At 47.2% G+C, this 8,738-nt stretch overlaps 2 non-coding genes across 2 annotated transcripts; both read left to right on the top strand.

Annotated features, from left to right (window-relative positions):
- The first annotated feature begins 1,880 nt into the window (after positions 1-1,880).
- Positions 1,881-1,952, top strand: TRNAC-GCA (transfer RNA cysteine (anticodon GCA)). The gene has a single exon. It is a non-coding gene; the product is annotated as a tRNA-Cys (tRNA).
- A 6,259-nt stretch (positions 1,953-8,211) lies between these two features.
- On the top strand, positions 8,212-8,283 carry TRNAC-GCA (transfer RNA cysteine (anticodon GCA)). Its single transcript has one exon. It is a non-coding gene; the product is annotated as a tRNA-Cys (tRNA).
- The last annotated feature ends 455 nt before the right edge of the window (positions 8,284-8,738 follow it).

Genomic DNA, 8,738 nt, shown 5'->3' with positions numbered 1-8,738 from the left:
CCCACAGCATGCAGAATCTTGGTTCCTGATCAGGAACTGAACCTGTGTCCCCTTCAGTGGGCATGTGATTCTTAACCACTGGACCACCAGGGAAATCCCCGACTGCTTAACCTTGTAAAAACCTCCTCGTCGGAATGAGATCACGAGGCAGTTGAACCTAGCTCCTGACTTGTGCTCTCCATGCCTTGCCTAACCTGTTGATTCTTCTCCTAGATTAAAAGAAGAATTAAAAGATGACTAGTCCTCTACCCCCACAACCCCCTTAGCAATCCCGCAGGCAGATCGGATGGGCAGGAGAACACCTGAAGAGAGAGTTACACACAAAGGAGGAGGACACGCAACCCAACCTCCTGCCTCCATGATTCGCTGAGATTCTTCCCGCTTTTTCCCCTTTACAGACTGTCAGGGATGAGCAGACAGTTCGGCGCCAGTCTCAGGGACATGAGTCCACCTTCCAGTGAATCCACCAGACTTCCAGTTTTTCTGGTTAAAACATATTTCCTTTCTACTGACGCTTGCCTCTTGATAATTGGCTTTTGAGCAGTGGGCAGCCACCCCTGAGTTTGATAACAGCTTTAGCCTATGAGAAATGAGCCTTGAGAGTCAGAGGGCATGTTAATAGAGGCAGTTAGCAGAGGAGCTGGGGGACCGCTGCGTCTCTAGGCATGAGCAGCTTCACAAGCACATTGCAAAGAGCCTCTTCTAGCAAAATGATTTCATCTGCTATTCAAATTGCTGTTAACTTGAATGTTCCTGGGTTTGTGATTTTGTTTGTATTGATCTTCTAAAATTGTTTTGTCTTAAAAGTGTATAAAACTGTGAGTTTGAAGCATTTATATCTAGCTGTGTATATACACATATGTACAGATACAAGCAGTACAATAAACGAAAATTAAGCTAACCCTGGGGTACTAAGAGAAAATGTTCCCTTTCAAAGGTGCGCATGCAACAAGAAACCAGTAAAATGGCTATGTGGTGGCTGGAAGACTGGGATGGAATGGAGTCTTGATTTTTGTCTGGATGCTATTTTGTACATTTTATTTTTTAGTTTATTACTGTTATTTGGTTGTGTGGCATGCAGGATCTTAGTTCCCCATCCAGGGATCAAACCCGCGCCCTCTGTAGTGGAAGCATGGAGTCTTACCCACTGGACTGCCAGGGAAGCTCCTATTTCATACATTTTCAATTCTGTGCCATGTGAAAGTGTTACTTGTAAAAAAGTTAATTCATTCAGAAATTTAGGAAACTTCAGTTCAAGCCATCTGACTTCCAGAAGCTCCAGGTGGGTCATTTCAAGGCACTGGTTAGGTCTGTTCCCTAAAACTCCATTATAAAATGGGGAGCATTTGCTGGGTTCACAGAGCAGGGAGGCGGCTCGGCCTCGAGGCACCAAGGCCCTGAAATTCACCCTTCAGGGCAGCTGAGGTAGCCTTTCCCTTCTCCAGAGGATCTTCCCAACCCAGGGATCGAACCCAGGTCTCCCGCATTGTGGGCAGATTCTTTACCAACTGAGCTTAAGCTTTGTGATTTGGGGCGTGTGTGTAGTTGCTTCATTCATGTCCCACTCTTTGTGACCCTACGGACTGTAGCCCGCCAGGCTCCTCTGTCCATGGGACTCTCCAAACAAGTTGCTTCAATTCTTTGTGTCATTGTTACCTATAAAGAGAGTGGTGATGGAGATAGCACTCACTACCACAATAATTTTTAAAACTATATATGGTAAAAAAATAAAAAAGTATATACAGTGAATAAAAATTTAGAACAGTTTATCTAGCACATTATAAATGCTCAGTAAACCTCAGGTCTTAGAATTATTACAGCTGTCACAGGTGTCTTACCAAAGTGAGAAGTTGTGAGGAGCGAGGCTAACTTTTCCAGTAGGGGGTATAGCTCAGGGGTAGAGCATTTGACTGCAGATCAAGAGGTCCCCGGTTCAAATCCGGGTGCCCCCTATAATTACCCCAAATTTCCCTTTGCTGGGCCTTGTGGTAGCGCACCCTCTCCTGTGTAACCAGCAAGGCTGAGGGTATGGAAGCTTTCCTTCATTATTGCCTGGAATTATCCACCGGCCACCTCCCGCCCCTCCATCCCACCCTTCATCCTTACTTGAGACTATATTCCCCATAGCACTGGGGGCTGGTTTGAGTCCTAGAAAAAGAAATGTTCCCAGGTAAGCAATGCCATGATTTACACAAAATTAAATTAGATGAGAAAAGCAAGAGGCAATAACATAGGATGGTTATGCTATCGTTTGTGTTTATAAATACAGCCAAGGAGAGACTATGCATTCCTTACTGACAGGGGCAGACTATCTGGAAGAGAACATAAAAAAATGTTAACACAGGCTCCCCGGGGATGCTTGTAGAGAGTCTTGTTAGATGAGAGAGGGAGAATTTTCACTGCATACTTTTTTGTGTTCATTTTCATCTTTAAATGTATTCTTAAGATTTTTTTTTCAGTGTCACGTTCTCAGCAAAATTGAGAGGAACATACAGAGATTTCCCACATATCCCCTGCCCCTACATATGGATAACCTCTCGCATTATCAACATCCCCCACCAGAACAGGACATTTGTTACAGTGGACGAACATACAGCGGCACAGCATAGTCACCAACCCCATCATTTACATCAGGGTTCCCTCTTGGTGTTGTCCATTCTATGGGTTTGGACAAACGTATCCATCACTATGGGCTTCCCAGGTGGAACAGTGGTAAATAATCCATTTGCCAATGCAGGAGATTCAAGAGATGTGGGTTCGACGCCTGGGTTGAGAAGAGCTCCTGGAGAAGGAAATGGCAGCCCACTCCAGTATTCTTGCCTGGAGAATCCCATGGACAGGGGAGCCTGGGGGTTACAGTCCACGGGGTCACAAAGAGTCAGACAGGACTGTAGCACTCTGAGAACACACACACATGCATCATCACAGTATAATGCAGAGTGTTTTCAGTGCCCTGAAAATCCTCTGTGCTCTACCTGTATATCTCCCTCTATGCCCCCAAATCCCAGGCAACCACTGATCCTTTTACTGACTCCATAGTTTGCCTTTTCCTGAATATTGTACAGTATTACTGTGGCCTTTCAGATGGACCGCCTTTACTTAGTAATACACATGAAAGTTCCCTCCAGGTCTTTCCTTGGCTTGAGAACTCATTTCTTTTTTAGTGTTGAATGCTATTCCATTGTCCTATGTAGCACGGTTCATTTATCCATTCAATAAGGACTTTTTAACTGCTGAAGGACTTTTGGTTGCTTCCAGCTGCATAAGTTTTCATATCTTTTGAACATTGTAGCATATGAATTCTGTGAGTTCATATTTATATTTTAAAGATACAATTTAGTATTTTAAAATAATCAAAGTAAATGAGGTCTCACCCACTAAGATTGGTGGGGAATCCAGCATGGGTAGTTTGAACATCCTTCCCCTTTCTGATGCATTTTGCCAGAATCCAGAGTCTGTGCAGAGGTCCACCCCGAGCCCAGGCGTGCTCATTTTGAGGCAAGCAGCACCTCGAGGGCCACACTCCCTCAGGGCCAAGCCCAGGACCTTTGCAGGGCCCTTCCTGGTTCTGCAGGAATTCTTCCTAAAGACTCTGTGTGCTGTTAGAAGTCAGCCTCCTCCAATGGTCCCTTCTCATCTTGGGAGGCTCCAACCAGCCATTCTCCAGTGAGTCCCATCTCCCTGCACCGTGCATCAAGCTTTTGAGCCTTTCCACCTTGCACACAAATCACTCTCCATGACTGGCCTTGATTTCTATTTAAAGTCTTCTCTTTGGGATTTTGCCAGTGGTCCAGTGGTTAAGACTCTACCCTTCCAATGCAGGGGCAGAGGGTTCAATCCCTGGTGGGGAGACTAAGATCCTATATGTGGCGTGGCTAAAAAAATTTAAGAAAAAAATATTTTTTTGGTAAAAGTTTTTAAAGGCTTTTCCAGGGCATCCCACCCAGTCTGACAATTTCATTTGGTCTGCTCACACACAAACATACATACACATTGGTTCACACTCACGATAAAACAAGGGAATGCTCAAAGACTACTGGAGCCCTCTCTGTCAAATCTGGAGATGGCGAAGGCATCAATTCAGTGTCCTGAAAACTCATAAAGGGAAGAATCAAGCATGTTTTACCTCTTCTATGTGAACTATATTCCAACAGAACTAACGAGTTAATAAAAAAAAAGTCTTCTTTATAAAAGAATTTAAGCTAATAAAGGTAGAGGATTGGAATAGAACCACTCACAGCTTCTAAGGAGGCAATGGTCATAAGCCAGTGTCCCCAAAGCCTATCAAAATGATGAGATGAATGTTTGATGGGGGAATCTAAAATGCAGTTAACTATACCTCAACACACCACTTAATCTCTTTCTTTTTTAAAGAGCTTTTGGTTTGGGGGGGGGGGCTTTATTCCCCTAAGATTCCCCGCAGGATCTTAGTTCCCCTTGAACAAGTCACTGCGGTTTCTGGCTGCTGAGCGGCCTCAGTGGCATCACCAGCAGCACAGGTGAGGTGAGAGAGGTATGACACCTGGGAGAGCATTGGTGCCGCTGCTGCAGGCCAGGTGGGCCCTGTTCTCAAGGGTTCCCCCCACAGCTCATCTCACCCAGAGACTGGGGGAAGTGCTTACCTCTAGTTCTAGAATGCCCCACTATTCAGGATGATGATACCCCTAACACTCGAAGAGGAAACAGAAACTAGAGTCAGCAGGCAGTGGTGGGGCTGGCCGTCAGCTGCCCCCAGAGGTCTGTCTATGAGAAGGGGGCCCAGAGTGACTTTTGCAGACTGGGTTTGTCACGAACAGTGACCTCTGTCTTGATCAGCGGGTATAACAACCTAACGGCCCAACGCAGTGGGTGATGAGCTGTTATCTCCCAAATATTCTAGAAGGAAGTCAAACAGTAAGGAATTGGCTGATGTTTTACCTAGCACTGCCAGGCAGATACCCAATTCAGTCTGTGTTTTAGAGAGAATTCTTTCAATATGGTCACCCGCTTTAGTTCTGGAGTTAGACTATCTGGGTTACTGAATTCCTCTAAATTTTTGTTTCTTTATCTGTAAATCAGGGATAATAATTACAGTAAGTCCCTTGCATATGAATTGAGTGAGTTCTATTCTGAGAGTGCATTCGTAAGTCCAATTAGTTCATAAGTCCAATAAGTCTAGCCTAGGTACCCGATTAACACAGTTAGCTATGTAGTGCTGTACTCTAATAGGTTTATAATACTTTTCACATAAGTAATACATAGCAAGCAAACACACACACAAAAAAAGCCATTTTTAATCTTATAGTACAGTTCTTTGAAAAGTACAGTAGTCCAGGACAACAGCTGGCATACGGGGGCTGGCACTGAGTGAACAGGCAAGAAGAGTGACTGACTGGAGGAGGGAGAAGACGTGGGAGACGGTAGAGCTGAAGGATCAGCGGCAGTTGGAGACGGAGGGCGAGCTGCAGTGTCGCCCGCAGCTGATGTGATTGGATGACAGTGCAGGCTCACATCTCTGAAAGCTTGCAACTTGACGGTTCTCAAGGAGAGGACTTGCTGAATACCTATGTCATGCGGTTGGCTCAAAGACAAAAGGTAATGACTCATGGAAAACGTTTAGTACCATATCCTCCTAGGAAGACCCAGAGCCGTCTGGGAAGAATGGAGAGTAACAGGGTCATGGAGGGGAGACGGAGAGCTCAGTTAGGAAGCTGGGTCTTAACAGAGCTCATAAGCCAGGGTTCCTGTCCTTGAAGGCTGCTCTCCCCACCTCACCCCCAGCCACACCCCGTCCCACCGCCCGCCCCCCACCCAACTGGGTAAACCTTATATCTTAACAACACAGCGGAGGGATGACCGTGTGGAAGGCAAGTTGTCAGTGCTCCGTTTTCAAATGCCAACAGTGTGGGTGCTGGGGGATTAGGGGAATAAAGATCGGCACCCACTCTGTGCTTGCGGAAGTTGGGGGAGGTTGCCTGGGTGTGGCTGGGAGAGCCAGGGAACCTGGGAGGAGATGCCGCGAGGACCAGGGTGGGATCAGAAGGTCACAGCGTGGTCCAGATGACATGGAGGACCAGATCCCACCCATCTCCAGCACTGTGGTACTGGGAAAGCCCTTTCATAACTCAGGTGTGACACAGGATAGGGGGGTGATGGTTGGGGGAGTCCTGAGGTGACTAATTAAATTTCTGCTGCTGGGTATAGTGAAAGTGAAAGTGAAGTCGCTCAGTCGTGTTCGACTCTTTGGGACCCGTGGACTGTAGCCCACCAAGCTCCTCTGTCCATGGGATTCTCCAGGAAAGAATATTGGAGTGGGTTGCCATTTCCTTCTCCTTGCTGCTGGGTATAATGGGGCACAAAATAGAGACTGAGTTGTTTTTGTAGAAAAACAGTTATCTCCATCCCTCCATCCGTGGATTACGGTATATCAACAATGAGCAGATCACAGAGCTGAGACACTAGGTTGGGGAGGGGAGACACGTGGTCGAGGCGGGATGGCAGGATGCAGGGATCCAGGAAAGATGCCTGTGCACATGCTGACGTTCGCAGTTTAGTGACGGAGCATTCTGGCCTCTAACGAAGGAATGGTACTTTGGAACAGGAATAATGCATAATCATTTTCTGTGGCCCGAGAAACCCTCAAAAGCATTCAATTCCCTTTTGCTCTGATTGCAGCCTCAGGAAGCAACCCTCAGATAGCTAATTTGGTTTCTGGGGTAACCTCTAGGGCATTCGGGCTTACTGTGCATCGGGCCTTCAGAGCCTGATTAGGGAGGTCGTGTGAGCCCGTCCAAGGGGTCTGACGCCGCAGGTCTGGGAGCCGAGCTCCAGACCTGATGACCACACGGAGATGCTGCCAGGTTCGGACTCCAGCCCGGGGCAGAGTGCATGTCCTAACCCGGCAGAACTGTGGAGGTTGGGAGGTGAAGGGAGGGCACAGGGGAACCCCTGGGATTGGTGCCTGCTGATGGGCTGTAAGCCACAGCACCAGCCAGCTCCTCCAGGCCCTGCATGCGCATTCTTAGGAATCCACCCTGGGGAAATCATTTCAGAAGTGCACCAAAATGTATGTGCGTGTTCATCCAGTGTTTTATAAATCTGGAAAAAATCACTCACTTACCAACACTCTTAGCCTTTTTTTTTTTTTAATTCCCTCAAGAAGGGCAGACTGCCTTGCAGTGCTCCATTGGATGTGTGTGGAGTCTTGAAGCCTTGACAAGCCTACGTTCTCCTACAGGTGGATCTCAACAGTCTGTTTGGAGCTTCTAGCAGGGGCATAGCTACTCCCATACCCTTGGCCAAAGAACCACCTTCCTTCATGTGCGTGCTAGGTCGCTTCAGTCCTGTCCGACTCTTTATGATCCCATGGACTGTAGCCCATCAGGCTTCTCTGTCCGTGGGGATTCTCCAGGCAAAAATACTGGAGTGGGTTGCCATTTTCTTCTCCAGGGGATCTTCCTGACCCAGGGATTGAATCCAGGTCTCTTTTGTCTCCTGAATTGGCAGACGGGTTCTTTACCACTGAGCCACCTGGGAAGCCCTTGAAGAGTAATTTCACTTCAGAATAATCTCAAAGAAAGAGGAGAAAATCTTACCCAATTGGATAGCACAACATAACCAAGAAAGATGCGAACAGAAATGCAAAGATGTCTTAATCCTAGAGACTGCATGGCTATATGGCAGGGGCTGTCTGAGTTCTAGAAGAAGCAGGCTGGAGTCGCGTCCCAGACCCTGGATCTGTGCTGACCTCTTGGCTCACCCCTGCTCACTCTTCTCCACCCCCTAGAAAGCTGGGGCTGCAGCTTTCTTGGCCAGGAGCCTCTCTTGAAGTAAACCAAGACTGTGACAGCCTCCCACAGGTCCCAGGCCTTGATCCCTGGAAAAGGAAACCGAACCAGAGAGTGGAAGATGGAGAAAAAGAAAAAAGAAATGAAGCATCTTAGACATTAAGGGGCTGGGTAGAGTTCCTCTTGCCCTCAGTATAATGATAATAGTGAGGGAGCGGGTGAGAAGGGCTCTGGGAGGAGGGATGTTTGGTGGGCATAGGTGTGGAGACTCTGAGGACATAGGTGTGGAGACTCTGAGGGCATAGGTGTGAGTTCTGACAGGTGTGGAGGTGGGCACCCAGAGAAGCAGCTCAGGTAACTCCCTAGGGAGACACACAATGGTGAGAGCACAGCTTGGGAAAGACTGCAATTACAGAATTGTTCTGTGATGGCCATGTGGGTGGCTGGGGGTATAGCTCAGGGGCAGAGCATTTGACTGCAGATCAAGAGGTCCCTGGTTCAAATCCAGGTGCCCCCTGCACCTTGGTTCTTTCCTTTTTTTTTAACTCCAGTGGAAATTATACCTCCTACTTATACAGAGGCCCTCCTTCTTATGCATTTAGTCTCATGGAATCTAAATTTCCAACAAGTCGTAAAGCCTTCAGCTCCTCCTGTGACATTTCTCATGTGCTGTGTTTTCGCCTCCTCAGCCACATTGATTTCCTGGAGGGGCAGAGGAAGTCTGCCTGAAGCCTTCTCTGTGTTTCCCTTGTGTCTAATTATTACCATCCTGATTTTATTTGTTTATACCAAGCTAGCTTCAAAAAATAGGATCTGAGGCAGCTTGCAATAAAAGATATAATAAAAGTCCACCAACGGAACAAGTATAAAAAGGCAAGGGCTGACTTATATGAGGTCTTCAAAATCAGAGAGACAGAAAGGAGACTGGTGGGCACCAGGGCCGGCGGAGGTGGGGTGGCCAGTTATTGATTC

This window comes from Capricornis sumatraensis, chromosome 5, assembly GCF_032405125.1.
Source record: "Capricornis sumatraensis isolate serow.1 chromosome 5, serow.2, whole genome shotgun sequence".
Lineage (NCBI taxonomy): Eukaryota > Metazoa > Chordata > Mammalia > Artiodactyla > Bovidae > Capricornis > Capricornis sumatraensis.
This window is presented reverse-complemented; position numbering and strand designations above follow the sequence as displayed.